Raw genomic sequence first — 16,693 nt, forward strand, 5'->3', positions numbered from 1 at the left:
TTGTTGATGTGGCATATTACTTTAATATACCATAAAATTAATACTTTATATTAATTTTGGGATAGTAAGCCAACCTTCCAGTCCTGAGATGAATCCCACTTCATCATGGTATATAATTATTTTTTATATGCTGCTAGATCCATTTACTAGTATTTTTGAGGATTTTTACATCTGTATTCATTGTACATCTACATTCAGTGGTCTGAGTTTTCTTTTCTTTTGATGTTTTTGTCTAGTTTTGGCATCAGGAAAATACTGGTCTTGTAAATGATTTGAGAAGTTTCCTTCTTCTTCTATTTTTTGGAAGAGCTTGAGAAGGATTTAGTGTTTATTCTTCTTTAAATGTGTGGTAGAATTTAACAGTGAGGGTATCTGGTCCTGGGCTTTTCTTTGTTGGGAGTTTTAAAATTTATTTATTTTTTTAGTTTGAATTTTTTATGTGTTCATAGTGTATACATTTATGGAGTACATGAGATATTTTGATACTAGCTTACGAGGTACAATAATCTCATCAGGAAAACGGGATATGCATCACCTGAAGCATTTGTCATTTTTTTGCATTACAAACATTCCAATTATACTCTTAGTTATTTTTAAATGTACGATAAATTATTGTTGACTGTTGTGCTATCAAATACCAGATCTTATTCATTCCATCTATATTTTTATAGCCATTAACTATCCCCACTCCCTTCTCCCTCACAGGGAGTTTTTATTATTACTGACTCAATCTAGTTATTTCTTACAGGTGTGTTAAATTTTTCTGTTTCTTTTTGAGTCACTTTTGATAGTTTGTATGTTTCTAGGAATTGGTTCATTTCATCTGGTTTATCTAATTTGTTGTCATACAAATGCTCATAGTATTCTCTTATAATTCCCTGTATTTCTGTAAGGTCTGTAGTAATATCCTCTCATTTCTGATTTTAGTAATTTCAGGCTTTTCTCTTTTTTTGTCTAACTAAAGACTTGTCAATTTTACTGTTCTTTTTAAAGAACCAACTTCTGGTTTGGTTACTTTTCTCTATTGTTTTTCTATTCTGTGTTTCATTTATCTCTGTTTTAATCTTCATTTATTTCCTTCTGTTTGCTTCTGTTTGCCCATCTGGCTTCTGAGATGGCAGGTTAGGTTATTGAATTGAATTATTTCTTCTTTTTAAATATAGGTATTATGGCTATCATTTTCCCTCTAAGCACTTCTTTAGCTGCATCCCGTAAGTTTCTTTTACTTTTCTTTTCTTCTTTTTTTTTGGTTTTGTTTTTTGTTTGTTTGTTTGAGATGGAGTCTTGCTCTGTCTCCCAGGCTGGAGTGCAGTGGTGCGATCTCAGCTCACTGCAACTTCTGCCTCCTGGATTCAAGAGATTCTCCTGCCTCAGCCTCCTGAGTAGCTGGGATTCCAGGTGTGCGTCACCACGCCTGGCTAATTTTTTTGTACTTTTAGTAGAAACGGGGTTTTACCATGTTGGCCAGGCTGACCTCAAACTCCTGACCACCAGTGATCCACCCACCTTGGTCTCCTAAAGTGCTGGGATTACAGGTGTGAGCCACCTTGCGTGGCCTATAAGTTTTGATATTTTGTGGTTTTGTTTACATTTGTCCCAAAGTATTTTCTAATTTCCCTTGTGACTTTTTGGCCTATTGGTAATTTAGGAGTGTGTTGTTCAATTTCCACATATTTGTGAATTTCCCAAATTTCCTTCTGTTTTTTATTTCTAATTTCATTCCACGGTGGTAGATAGTATATTTGGTGTGATTTCAATCCTTTTAAGTTTTTTGAGGCTTCTTTTATGACCTAGCTTATGATCTATCCTGAAGAATGTTTCATGTGCACTTGAGAAGATTATGTATTCTGCCGTTATTGGGAGGAATGCTGTATAGGTATATGTTAATTCTAGTTGGTGTATAGTGTTGTTCAAGTCTTCTGTTTCCTTATTGAGGTACAGGAGTGGATCATTCATAGCCATGATAAATAATTTGGCTTTTATTCAAAGAGCAATGGAAAGACACTGGACAGTTTAGTGAGATCAATTTTGCTGGTATTTGGAGAATGTAATGCAGGAGAACAGAGCAGAGATAAGGAGATCAGTCAGGAGACTTCGGTAATTCAGGATAGGCCTGGACCTAGGTGGTGGTGGTTAAGATAAAAAGAAGGGAGAATTTCCATGTAAATTTTGGAGGTAGAGTCAACAAGACTTACTGATACATATTTTGTTGAGGTCAGGAAAAGGAAAGAATTTATGATTATGACTAGATTTCTGGTTTGGGTAAACAAATAAGTGGTGATGACATATTGACATGGAAAAGATAAGGACAGGAGCAGGTCCACGGGATATGAAGACTTCTTGACAATATAAGTTTAAGGTGTCCACTAAATATGCAAATAGAGATATGAAATAGGTAGGCAGATATGCATGTCATGAGCTCAAATGAAAGGTCTTGACTTGATAAATAAATGTGGGAGTTAGCATACAGATAGTATTAGAAGCCATGATCTGGACAACATAACATAGAGAAGGAATATAGAGAAAAAAGAGAAAACCAGGATTGAGTCCTGAGGTTGCACAATATTGGGATGAACTGGCCAATGAGACTAAACAAGAGTAGCAACTGACACAGTGGGAAAGCCAGCAGAGTGTTGTGTCACAATATCCAAAGAAGAAAATCTTTTAAGAAGGAAGAATGGTTAATGATGTTAAATACTGAAGGGACTTCAGATAAAATAAGAATAGAGAAGTGTCTATTATATTTAGCAACATGCATGTTGCATGTTGCAATAACATGAGTAGTTTCATTGGAGTGGCAGGGCCAGAAGTCAGACGGGAGTGCATTGAAAAGTGAATGGGGTGGTGGGGAGCTGTAGATAGTGTATATAGACAAGTCTGTTGAAATACTTGACTCTGAAGAAGAACAAAGAAATGAGATGGTAGCTGTAGAGGAGCACTAGGTCAAAGGAGGGTTTTTATTTAATTAGCGATAGTTCCTAGAAATATTATTTTAAGTAGTTGTTATTATTATCATTATTAGTATTATTTCTTTGATAGTCATCACTACAGTGTTCAGTGAAATATACTTACAAGCAATTCTTGAACAGAAACACTTCTATCCTGAAAAGAGCAAATATTGAGACCTCAAAGCATCGATTATTATTCTCTTCTAGTCTCATAAATAAGGAGATCAATATAATAGGGCCTGCCAGAAAAGAATGAGAACTGATCTGGATGGAAATGGTGAACACAGAGAGAAGACAGGCAACAAAATGCTGTTTATGGAGTTATGGAGTGAGAGAAATAGTTAAAAGGTAAAGAGGAAGGGTGTTAATTTTATAAACTAGCCTTGGGTTTCCAGTGAAAATTTTGATGTCATGATATTTTTACTGCTTCTGCAAACTTTTGCTCCCCAGATCAACCACAAGGCCTAGTGATTACTTTGAGCATAGCTTGGCTGGGGCTGTAGCAAACATCTTCTTAGGCCTTTAGCATATCACCCATTCATTTACTGCACAACTTCAAGCAAGTAATTTAACTTCATTTTCCTTATCTCTGAAATTGCACATCAGTACATATTTCATAAAATGGTTGTAAAGATTAAATAAAAGAATGCTTCTAACTAAATTGCCTGTATCAGCTAAATAAAATATTCTAACAAGTAGACCCAAAGATATAATGGCTTAGTAAAACAAATGTCTATTTCCTTTTTTCTTTTTCTCTCTTTTTTTTTTTTTTTAGATGTTTGACTCTTTTTTTTTTCTATACTTTAAGTTCTGGGATACATGTGCAGAACATGCAGATTTGTAACATAGGTATAGACGTGCCATGGTGGTTTGCTGCACCCATAAACCCGTCATCTACATTAGGTATTTCTCCTAATGCTATCCCTCCCCCAGGCCCCCACCCCCTGACAGGCCCCAGTGTGTGATGTTCCCCTCCCTGTGTCCATGAGTTCTCATTGTTCAACTCCCACTTATGAGTGAGAACATGTGGTGTTTGGTTTTCTGTTCCTGTGTTAGTTTGCTGAGAAAGATGGTTTCCAGCTTCATCCATGTCCCTGCAAAGGACATGAACTCATCCTTTTTTATGGCTGCATAGTATTCCATGGTGTGTATGTGCCACATTTTCTTTATCCAGTCTATCGTTGATGGGCATTTGGGTTGGTTCCAAGTCTTTGCTATTGTGAATAGTGCTGCAATAAACATACAGGTGCATGTGTCTTTATGATAGAATGATTTATAATCCCTTGGGTACATACCCAGTAATGGGATTGCTCAGTCAAATGGTATTCCTTGTTCTAGATCCTTCAGGAATCGCCACACTGTCTTCCACAGTGGTTGAACTAATTTGCACTCCCACCAACAATGTAAAAGCATTCCTATTTCTCCACATCCTCTCCAGCATCTGTTGTTTCCTGACTTTTTACTGATCTCCATTCTAAGTGGCATGAAATTGTATCTCATTGCCGTTTTGATTTGCATTTCTCTAATGGTCAGTGATGATGAGCTTTTTTTCATGTTTCTTGACCGCATAAATGTCTTCTTTTGAGAAGTGTCTGTTCATATCCTTCGCCCACTTTTTGATGGGATTGTTTTAGAAAAAATCCATTGTTAATCAGGCAGATGACTTTGGAGGAAATATTTTTTTAAAGCCATCCAGCAGAACACCTTCTCATCTTTATAGGACCCACTTCCTGGTCCTTCAACTGTTTCTGTGTCTTCTCACCTTAAAAAAAATGAAATACAATGTACAGTAACCTTTTAATCAAAGCACAGCATTGTAGGTGGAGACGGAAAGCTTGCCATTGTTTGTTGTTTAACAGCTGATCCTGGTATTCTGGTGATGCCACTGTGCTACTTCATTACACTGAACACATAATTTTTCACTATATTAATGGTATGTCATTTTTTAAAACTGTTAATACTTATGTGAGAATAAGTGTAAGAAAATGATTGCTTATCAGTAGCATATAAATTCAGAGTCAGGAATGAATGGTGATGCCAAACAACCACAGATTGTCTACCTGGGTTGCTGAAATAATGACACCTTTGCTTTGTTCAATGTATACAAACTTTGTTTCATGCACAAAATTATTTAAAATATTGTATAAAATTACCTTCAGGCTATGTGTTTAAGGTGTATATGAAACATAAATGAATTTCATGTTTTTAAGTGCTTTTAAGCATTTTTAAGTGTTTTTCCTGGGACAGTTTGTATATCTAGTCCACCATAGTACCAGTATTGTACCATATGTTTTCTCTACTCCTGCTCTGAGGATGTAAAACTGTTAGAAAAAATAAATCACAAAATTGAGCTGATTGGCTCCATAAAAAAAATTATGATTTTCAGCCTCAGCTGGGCCTTCTCTATTGTTCTACAAATCTTTAATTCATCTTTATTCAGTTCCCTTTCTGATTTCCCACAGCAGCTGTTTCAACCCGTTACTACACTTCAATCCTCCCACTCCAACCTCTTCATCTTTTAATCATTTCAGAAAATGAAGCTTCCTACTTCACGACAAAAAAGACGACTTTCAGGTGAGAATCCATTCAACCCTTCTTCATTTCATTCCAAAGTTTTCTCTGTTTTTCATCCTTTTCCTGCTTCCCTCCTCTCTTGGAAGAAGGGATGTTCTTTCTTACCTCCTTTCCTGCTCTTTCTACCTATGGTCTAGAATAGTGTTACTCAAGGTGTGGTCATGGACCCCTTCCAATCCTCAAACTGATACTGATCTACAACAGCATAAGCACTGAAATTGAGAGTAAGAATTTAGAAACTTCCATAGCAATTTGATAAATTAATTTTATGTTCATTGGCTCTAATAATGAAAAATTGGGGTTTATATTTTGAATGTCTTTGTTTCTGTACTGCATTTTTTCTAGTAACTCATTTTTATTATATTTCACAGAAGTACCAATCTGCAACAGCTTGAAAATTTGAAAACCTGATCCTTCACCACAGGTAGTTTGAGAAGTATTGGACTAAAACCCATCTTCCACTAACTTGTCTGAGATTTGACTCCATGCATTAACATTTTTCTCTCTCATTTCTTCACTCTCACTCTCCATAGACATTCTTCCATATTACCTTTGCCTACTGTGTTGCCAACTTATTTCTCACTTTCTGTTTACTGCCAGCCTACTTGAAAGAATAACTCTCATATACTGTTTCCACTCTCCTCATCTCTTTAGCCCTCAAACCACAGCAATTTGACTTATGCCCCTACTACTGCTCCAACAAAAGTCACCAGTGATGTCTAAATTGCCCACAAGAATGGCCCTATCTTGTCCTTGTCCTATCAGACCTCTACTCTGTGTTTACTAAAGACCACCCCTTCGTTTGAGGACCTCTCTTCTCCTATGTTTCTCTAATAGCCCTCATCTGATTGTTGCTTTCTTTCTCATGGTCTATAAGGAGAACCCCAAACTCTTTTAGGGTCTTCTCTTACTCCAGCTACCTGTCCTTCAGGCCTCTATCCTCAGACTTTTCCTTTTGCTCTGCATTTATTGCCATCAATTTACTCAACATCTGTATGCTGATGAATCCCAAATATCTTAACTCCAACCCTGACTTCTCTAACCAAGCTGCAGGCTGAGTTTTCAATTGGCTTACTAGATAGTGTCACATGGATATCCCAAAGACACCTGAAATTCAACTTATCTGAGACAAAAACTTATTATACACAACCCTGGCCTTCTTAGGTATTCCCTATTTTGGTTAATGGCCTCTCTATCTACCTGATTACCCAGGCCTGGGAGTCATCTTTAACTCTTACTTATCTCTCATTCTCATACTAAGTCCATCAATATTACCTTAAATCCATTGCACTTCTATTGCCTTATTTCATCAGCTCCTACTGAGAGCCATGTGACTACTCTCTCTATATTCAGTCTATTTTTGGCACCTCCGTCAGAAGGAATATTCAGAAAAGATTGTTCTGATCTTATCACTTTCCTGCTTAAAACCTTTGGTTAATTTCTCATGGTCTATAAGGAGAACCCCAGACTCTCTAGCATTGCATATAGGAACATTTACAATCACGCTCCAGACTAGTTATCTAGCCTTGTCTTTCACCATTATCCTTCCCCCAAGACTTTGTACTCTGGTCAGATTATTGGCAGTTCCTTGAGTATGCTATGTATTTTCACTTCTCTATTTTTATTTTAGGAAATTTATTTTATTCCCTTCTTTACCCATGATGTTTCCTCTTTTTGGAATGTTCCTCTCCACTTCTTTATTAATAAACTTCAATTCATCCTTTAAGTGCTAAATTAAATATTGTCTCCTTTATCAGGCTACTGTGATATTATAGATCTATTCCCTTCTGCCACCTAGTCTCCCTTCCTTGAGGACAAGGACAATGTTGTGAATCTTTATGTCCCTGGCCCCATGACTACCATATAATGTTTCTTGAGTAACTACAAGAAGTAGAAAATAAAAAAGGAAAATACTCTCCATAAAGGGCATTCTCTAAATAAAATAATTATATCTATGAAATAACTTTTTTCATATTCTAAAGAAAAGAAAATTTTAGCCCCTTAGGTAGTGGGATCTGAAAGTTACCAGCAACATACTGTCAAAGAGCATATTGTGGATTCATTTCTTTACATCTCAAAGACAAAAGAATATATTTTTTTCTTCTTAAATATGCCATACAATACATAGTACAGTAGTAGTAGTAGCATTGTGTGTGTTCAATAAATACATGCAATATTGAAATTAACTACAAAAATGTAGATCCATGATTACTGCTGCTTACTGGTACCATGCCTCAAATTAAAAACTCCCGTTAAGAAATGTAGCAGGGCTTGGGGAAGGATTATGTCTTCAAATATTATTTTTAAATAATTTGTCCTTGTTGTTGTAGATCTTTTTCCCTCCTACAAATCAAAACATAGACAAGCCTTTCTGTTCCCCTTTCTTAGGTGCTTTTGCTTGCAAGGTCAAAATCAGAAGTTCAGGAAGATCACCTGAATCCAGAGCTTTTGATTTCAGAAGCCTAGGTTCGTTGAGGAAAAGTATGCTGATTTGTCCCAGAGGGTTAACAGGTGAATGCTTTTGAGTAGAGGTGGGAGAAGCTGTCTGACATAGAAGTTGAGCTTCTCCGGGACAAGAGAGGAAATGGGAGTAATGGTAGATTCCATGAGCATCAAGGACTACTTTTGCTGCCTTTTAGTGTACTAAAGAAGATACAAGATCTCAAGAGAGAATGGAGACATGGTACACTTAAGAAAGTCTGAATGCTAGTCCGTGAGGATGCCAACCTCAGCCAAAACACTGCGCTATCACCACCAATGTGCAAGAGTGGCACAGAAGCAACTACCCCGTCTAACTTTAAGGGGATTTGCCGGACAAACATATCAACAATGTTGGGTATGCACAAAAGGGCATAGGACCTACACTGAAAGTTGTGTTCTGGGTATCATTTGCTAGGGTCTTCATACAACCTTGACAGAAGGAGCTAAAAACCATGAGGGAGATTGAATTTTTAGCCAGCTGGAAAGGTGAAAGCCTCAGAGCAGATTGAATTTTGTTGTAGGGATATAAAGAAATGTGACATTTTTTGCCAGTTAGAATGGCGATCATTAAAAAGTCAGGAAACAACAGATGCTGGAGAGGATGTGGAGAAATAGGAACGCTTTTACGCTGTTGGTGGAAGTGTAAATCAGTTCAACCATTGTGGAAGACAGTGTGGCAATTCCTCAAGGATCTAGAACTAGAAATACCATTTGACCCAGCAATCCCATTACTAGGTATATACCCAAAGGATTATAAATCATTCTACTATAAAGACACATGTACACGTATGTTTATTGCAGCACTGTTCACAATAGCAAAGACTTGGAACCAACCCAAATGCCCGTCAATGATAGACTGGATAAAGAAAATGTGGCACATATACACCATGGAATACTATGCAGCCATAAAAAAGGATGAGTTCATGTCCTTTGCAGGGATGTGGATGAAGCTGGAAATCATCATTCTCAGCAAACTAACACAAGAACAGAAAAGGAAGCACTGCATGTTCTCACTCATAAGTGGGAGTTGAACAATGAGAACACATGGACATGGGGGTGCAGGGCTCATCACACACCAGGGCCTGTCAGGGGGTGGGGGTCTGGGGGAGGGATAGCATTAGGAGAAATACCTAATGTAGGTGATGGGTTTATGGGTGCAGCAAACCACCATGACACATGTCTACCTATGTAACAAACCTGTACGTTCTGCACATGTACCCCAGAACTTAAAATAAAATAAAATAAAATAAAATAAAATAAAATAAAATAAAATAAAATCAGGTTGTTTGCTTTTGTTGTTGTGTGGTAGGAGTTCCTTATATATTATGGATATCAATTCCTTATCAGATATAATATTTAAAAATGTTTCTTTTTATTTCATGGATTGCCTTATCACTCTGTTGGTATTCTTTGATATACAAGAGTTTTGAATTTTCATAATGTCCAGCTTACCTCTTTTTTCTTTTGTTGTTTGTGCTTTTGGTGCCATATTCAATAAATCATTGCCAAAAAAAGAGAAAGAAATGTGACATTTTTGCACCCTGGTTGTGTGGACCAAATTTCATGGCTGCAATTCTAATTTGGTGTTGTTGGTTACTTACTTGCTCGCTTTGTACCTTAAATTTATACTTTTTAAAAACAAAGATAACACCTTCCCTCTACCTTCAATATTTTTATGACACAAAAATTAAATAAGGTAAGAAAAATTGCTTTGAAAAGGCACAAATGAGTATATTTTAGTAAATTGCAGAAATCAGTGTGAAAAAGAAACCATATTTGATAGCTTTAGTTCCATATTGAACCTAAAGGATATATTATGATAAAACTGATAGCACAAATATATTTATTATCTTAATCTAGGTTGCCTGTATTGAGATATGTTTTTAATATTTTCTCTACAAATGCACTAGTTGTTTTCCTTAGCTTTTCTTTAATTTTCTTGTGTTTAATCGCTTTCAAATGAAAGAAGTCCAGATATATAGTTTCCATTGTGAACTACATCTTCAATAATTCGATCTTTACTGAGGACAGTGTTATTCCTAGGGTGTAATGAACTGTAACAACTGCTTCATAACATATAGTTGCTGATGCCTCATGTTCTGGACCACACAGAGTCAGACCTTGGCACATTTCTGCCTGCTTCATTGCCAGCTCCTTGGGCAAACCTTATAACCTGAGAGTGTCTGGGTTGCCAGACTCTGCAGAATCAGATTGCCTAAGTGAAGGGAGGGCATATGTAATATATAAGAGGCACCATTGCACACTGATGGTTAAGGGCACTGACTCTGGATGGTGACTGCATTGCACAACTCTAGGGAATACTTGGCCCAGCTTTGAATCCATTCTACCACATAACAACTACAGGATATTAGACAAATCATTTAATTTCAGCCTTGTAAAATGAGGGTACTAATAGTATCTTCTTCATGGGGTTATTGGGAAGATTCAATCATATAATGAATGTAAAGCCCTTGGTACAGTGCCTAACACTGGGCATACCCAATACATGGTAGCTGGTATCAATATAAAAGTATCAGTGGGCAGGGGGAGGGTGGTGGAGAAATGATTCCAAGACCACCCTGGGAGCAAAGATCTGGATTTGTTGGAAAGTCAAACGATCACTAGGAAATGCCATCTGGGAAAAAATACCATGTAGTTATGTGTCTGATTATGATTTGACACATACATTCCTCACTACAGGGCAGGAACTTTGTCCTGATTACTGTGTTATCCAGCATAGAATGGTGCTTCACACGTAGTAGTCACTCAATAAACATGAGATAAATGAATCAAACGAGGGGTTGCCGATGGCATAGGTCCCAGAGCTCTATAGCAGCCCACCACTGACAGCTTAGCACAATGCCCTGAATATAGTATGTGCTCAAGAAATAATGAGTGATGTAAGAACCTCAGACAGTGTTGTACTTTACCATATCAGTTTCCACTTTACCGTAGTTGGATAAATTACATCACCCAAGTTCAGCTTTCCTTGTGTTGCCTCTATTTCATCAGCTCCAAAGCCCTATCCCAATTTTAGAATCCCTAATTCATCATGTACATTCATTTGGCAAATACTCTTTGCGTGCTTAGTACATGCCAGGCATTATGCTAGATGCCATGAACCTCCTGGAGCTTGTTTAGTGGGGAGACTAGCAGCATGCAAGTCAACAAACAGATAAGATGATTTCAAACAGTGATAACTGAGTGCTATAAGAAAAGTAAAACAGGGTAACTTCATGGGGGATTACCTTAGATTAGGTGGTCAGAAAAAGGTCAGAGAGAGCCTCATTTCTAAGGATGTAACACCTAAGTTGTCTGATGAAGATCAGTAGCTGCAGAAATAAAAGGAGGTTGCTCTCTTGGAAGTGCCCAGTTTCTTCTGAAAAGCTATGAAAAATCTCTCAAAAATGGAGGACAGTTAAGCAAAGACTGGAGACTGCAGGAGGAGAAAGTGAGCAAGGATTGGCAAATTACCATCCTGCCTAAACCAGTCTCAACCTTTTTGAGCTATTTTTAGAGGTTAGGTGTTTCATTGCATGTCAAGGTTAGAAAGTCACTTAGAGATCATCCAGATCCGTGCTATTCCGTAGGCTGTATATATACCCCTGGTGGTACATGAGATGATTTTAGGTACTCGTAGATGAACATTATTTATTTTGATGTGTATTTTTTAAAAAAAACATCTAGGCTGGGCGTGGTGGCTCACGCCTGTAATCCCAGCAGTTTGGGAGGCCGAGGTGAGTGGATCATCTGAGATCAGGAGTTCAAGGCCAGCCTCGCCAACATGGTGAAACCCTGTCTCTACTAAAAAAACAAAACAAAACAAAAAAAACCAAAAATAATTAGCCAGGTGTGGTCGCATGTTTCTGTAGTCCCAGCTACTCAGGAGGCTGAGGCAGGAGAATTGCTTGATCCCAGGAGGCGGAGGTTGCAGTGAACTCAGATCACCTGGGCAACAGAGCAAGACTCCGTCTCAAAAAAAAAAAAAAATCTAATATCCAGCCCATGATTTCATGATTATTATTGCTTTGATGAAATTAATGTAGGAAGAGCCATGCCAAGTCACTTTCCAGAGATCAACTTGGTTGGCCAAGAATGGACTCTGGATAGGCTTATGGGATGAACCTGAGGTAGGAAAGGCTGCCACCCCCAGGAATGAGAGACAGAATGCCCAAATGCCCTTCCTGTAATTTATGTTATTCTTGGATATGTCAAAAATCATGTAGGTTATACACAGATGGAAATATTGATTTGACTCTCTTGCCTTGTGAATTCCTTCCACAAAGAAATTATTTTAGAGCCTGTAAACATCTAAGGAAATGGCAGGTCATCTTGGTGGTTAAGTGAAAAGCCTCTAGAGTTAGTCATACTTAGAATAGTCAAAATCATAGAGACAGAAAATAGAACAGTGATTGCCAGCGACTGAGGGAAGGCAAGAATGGGGAGTCATTGTTTAATGGCTACAGAGTTTCAGTTGTACAAGATGAAAAGGGTTATGGAGATGGATGGTGGTGATGGTTGTTCAACATTATGATGTGTTTAATACCACTGAACTATACATTTAAAAAGTTAAGATGGTACATTTTATGTTTCATGTATTCTAACACAATAAGAAATTTGAGAAAAAAGAAGACCTAAAGCAGACTTGTACCCACAAAGAATGGAGAAGGGAAGAAGAGTGATCTTTGAACACAGAAGTACCAGGCAGTGAAATTTTGAGTTTTCCTCAGAAGTACAAACAATGAGTGGACAGACAAGAAGCCAGGGTGGGAGAGACCTTTCATTGGGTGTGACCCTTCATTTCCAGTTCTACTTGAAGATTTTGCTTTAATTAACACAAAGGTGAAGCTCAGATTGTAGATGGCCTGACATTGCTTATGATCAGCCGTTTTTCTAAATTATCTAAACCTCATTATAATTATACATATGAAATGCCTGGTAATAAAATTGCGTAGTAATTACACAGCCCTTAACATCAGTATTCAACCTGCAGGCTCCAGCTGCCCTCTGATATTCATTATAATCAGGTTTCGCCTGTTTACAAATGGCAGGGGAGGTAAATCCACTCAATGCGTTTTGTTCTGGAATCTGTATGCCCTCCAGGGTCAGCTGAAACTCATAGAAAATTGTCCTTTAATATTTGAATCAAAATACATGTATCCAAACCATATCCTTCTTCTTCATCAACTCTCTAGTTCTGGATACCTAATTAGATTCATCAATTCCTCCATAGCCTTTCTGAGAGAGAGGAGAATTAAGCAATGGGTCAGCCAGGGAACTGCCTGGGGTGCCAATTTAAAAGGGATGTTTAAAAAATCCCTGGAATAAAACATAAATATGGTGCTGCATAACTTGGGTTTCTGCCAGTACTTCCTAAAGTAATTGGTGAAATGAAAATTGGCCACTTCTTTCACCTAAGGAGGCTGGGACCTTTGAGTAAAAAATTAAAAGCAAAAGCAAGCCCGTCCTCACTGGTGCCAACCACTCTATTTTCGTGACAAGCGCGTGCGAGTTAAAGGGTGTGCCACCAACGGTGAGATCAGGAAGCCGGGAGTTGCTGAAAGTAGGCAACTCTCCACGATCACCTGATATTGAGAAACAAAATACTGCATGTTGCAATGCTCTTTATCAAGAATGAAGGGTTCATTTCCTTATCTAAATTTTAAATCCTCCACTATACCTTCCCCAAAGTTACTTGGTTTGGAGAATTGCAAAAGGATACTGAGGACAAAATAAAAACTACAGAAAAGTGGGAAATGGTTTGTTGTCAAAAAAAAAAAAAAGAAACAAAAAAAAGGAGAAATTCTAAGGTCTTTTGAATGCGATTTTATTTATTTATTAATTATTATTATTATTATTATTATTATTATTTTGGAGAAGGAGTTTTGCTCTTGTTGCCTAGGCTGGAGTGCAACAGCACGATCTTGGCTCACTACAACCTCCGCCTCCTGGGTTCAAGCGATTCTCCTGACTCAGCCTCCCGAGTAGCTGGGATTGCAGGCATGTGCCACCATGCCCGGATAATTTTGTATTTTTAGTAGATACGGGGTTTCTCCATGTTGGTCAGGCTGGTCTCGAACTCCCCACCTCAGGTGATCTGCCCACCTCAGCTTCCCAAAGTGCTGGGATTATAGGCGTGAGCCACCACACCTGGCCTGAATGTGATTTTATAACTATATACCTGTAAGTTATCTGATTTTATAATTATATCCCTGTAAGTTACTGCCATTATATTTAGTTTTGAGTGACAAAACAAACAAAAGAAATGAAAGTAATAAATCAGTAATTTAAAATGCCAATTTAGGATTTTTTGCTGTAGTTGAAGGCAACACACACACACACACACACACACACACACACACACACACACACACACACACACACTCACACATGCAACATATTAGTTAAGCTCATAGGCTCAGATGTGAGCCTACCAGAGATTCAATCCTGGCTCCACTATTTACTAGCTGTGTGATCTTGGCTAAGTGACTTAAACTTTGGGCCTCACCTATTAAATGGGGATGATGATGGTGGTGGTGATGATGACGATGATGACGATAACAGTGCTCACCTCCTAGGATTAAATGAGATAATGCATGTAAAGTGGTTAGCATAGTTCCTGACATATGGTAAACACTCAATAAATGATAGCTATTATTGTTATAAGTGTAGGTAGTGAATTTTTTATTTCAAAAGGAAAAAAGGCATACACTATTTAAAATAGAAACTCAGTCTCTCCCTACTCTCATTAAGTAAATGTTGACCAAATATTTTAAATATATTCAGGTGAAGAGGCACCAGAACATAAGCCTGCCTGGGGCATCCACATCGTCTCATCCAGTCTTGCTGAGGAGGGCAACTGTGGTACAATCAAAAGAATGCTAGATTTTTGGAACTGGAAAATCTGGCTTCAGGTCCCATCTCTGCCACTTAATAGTTACTAGTATGACCATGAACAAATCATATAACCTCTCTGAGTTACAATTTCCTCATATGGAAATGAAGATACCTATGTTATAGATGAGTGGTGAGGGTTGGAAAAGGTTGTATGGAAAAGCATCTGGCACATATTAGGCATTCAGCAATTGTTTATTGACTCTGAATCACAGAAAGAAAATAATTCAATGGAGATTTTAATACTTATCTGTCATCAAGGATGATGGCTCAAGTTTCTGAGCAGCACTGATTTTGCCTCAAATTAGCTTCTGCCATTTCTTGTGAAAAGGTCAATATTGCTGTCATATCCATAAAGCTCCAAGATGTAATTGTGTATGCCTGCTAAGACTTTTTAAAACAGGGTGATAGAGTTTGGCTTAAATGCCAGCACAGACCTTTCTACATAAATGTAGTACTGAAAAACTGCTGAAATATTCCAAAGATGCTACTATTAATACCAACTTCAAGAATGATGAGGAAGTTGATGGTGGCAACTATAGTAACATGTTTTAGTTTTTTATGTTTTGTTTCACTTTGTTTTAAGTCACTGGCAAGATTATAGTCCAATTTGTCCTCTATTGACTACTGAACAATATTGTTTGTGGAACATTCCTGGAATCTGTTTGACTGTAACATAATCTGGTTTTGTGTACATAAAATTAGATTTAATACAGAAATAGGAGAAGTGAACAGCATCAAAATAATTCCAGAATACTCATAGGCCTTATAAAAATATTTGACAGCATTAGCTGACTTCCACTCTGATAGTTACGGAGCAAATTTAGCAGTCTCTAGAAGCTCTTACTCAAATATATAGTAATCCCCCTTTATACATTGTTCCATTTTCAGTGGTTTCAATTACCCACAGCCAACTGTGGTCCGAAAATATTAAATGGAAAATTTCAGAAATAAACAATTCGTAAGTTTTAAATTATGGACGATTTTAAGTAGGGTGATGAAATCTTGCACCATCCTGCTCTGTCCCCTGAGACATGAATCTTCCCTTTGTCAGGGTAACCACGCAGTCTAAACTACTCACCCATTAGTCACTTAGTAGCCATCTCAGTTATCAGGTCGACTGTTGTGGTATCACGGTGCTTGTGTTAAGTAACTCTTATTTTACTCAATAAGTGCCCCAAACTGCAAGAGTAGTGAGGCTGGAAATTCGGATATGCCAAAGAAAAGCTGTAAAGTGCTTCCTTTCAATGAAAACGTAGGCCAGGCTCAGTGGCTCACGCCTGTAATCACAACACTGGGAGGACGAGACAGGTGGATAGCTTGAGTTCATGAGTTTCAGACCAGCCTAGGCCACATGGTGAAACCTCGCCTCTACAAAAAATACAAAAATTAGTCAGGCATAGTGGCACAGGCCCATAGTCCAAGAGGCTTGGGGGGCTGAGGTGGGAGGATTGCTTGAGCCTGGGAGGTCGAGGCTGCAGTGAGCTGAGATCGTGCCACCGCATTCCAGCCTGGGTGACAGAGCGAGACCCTGTCTCATTTTTAAAAAATAGAAAAAAAAATATGAAAGCTAAATATTCTCAATTTAGTAAAGAAAAAAATAACTTTTATTAAAACATATTGCTATAATTGTTCTATTGTTATTAATCTCTATATAGCCTAATTTATAAATTAAACTTTATCATAGATATGTATGTATGGGTAATAACATAGTGTATACAAGGTACAGTACTATTTGCCATTTCAGGCATCCACTGGGGGGGTAATAATGTCAGACAGATGACAAAGTAATGTAT

The 16,693-nt window shown here is 37.7% G+C and overlaps 1 long non-coding RNA gene across 1 annotated transcript; it reads left to right on the plus strand.

Annotated features, from left to right (window-relative positions):
• The first annotated feature begins 5,203 nt into the window (after positions 1-5,203).
• Positions 5,204-9,052, plus strand: LOC129053019 (uncharacterized). The gene is made up of 3 exons (XR_008518140.1): positions 5,204-5,522; positions 5,894-5,946; positions 7,911-9,052. It is a non-coding gene; the product is annotated as an uncharacterized LOC129053019 (long non-coding RNA).
• Positions 9,053-16,693: the final 7,641 nt, after the last annotated feature.

This window comes from Pongo abelii, chromosome X, assembly GCF_028885655.2.
Source record: "Pongo abelii isolate AG06213 chromosome X, NHGRI_mPonAbe1-v2.0_pri, whole genome shotgun sequence".
Taxonomy (NCBI): Eukaryota; Metazoa; Chordata; class Mammalia; order Primates; family Hominidae; genus Pongo; species Pongo abelii.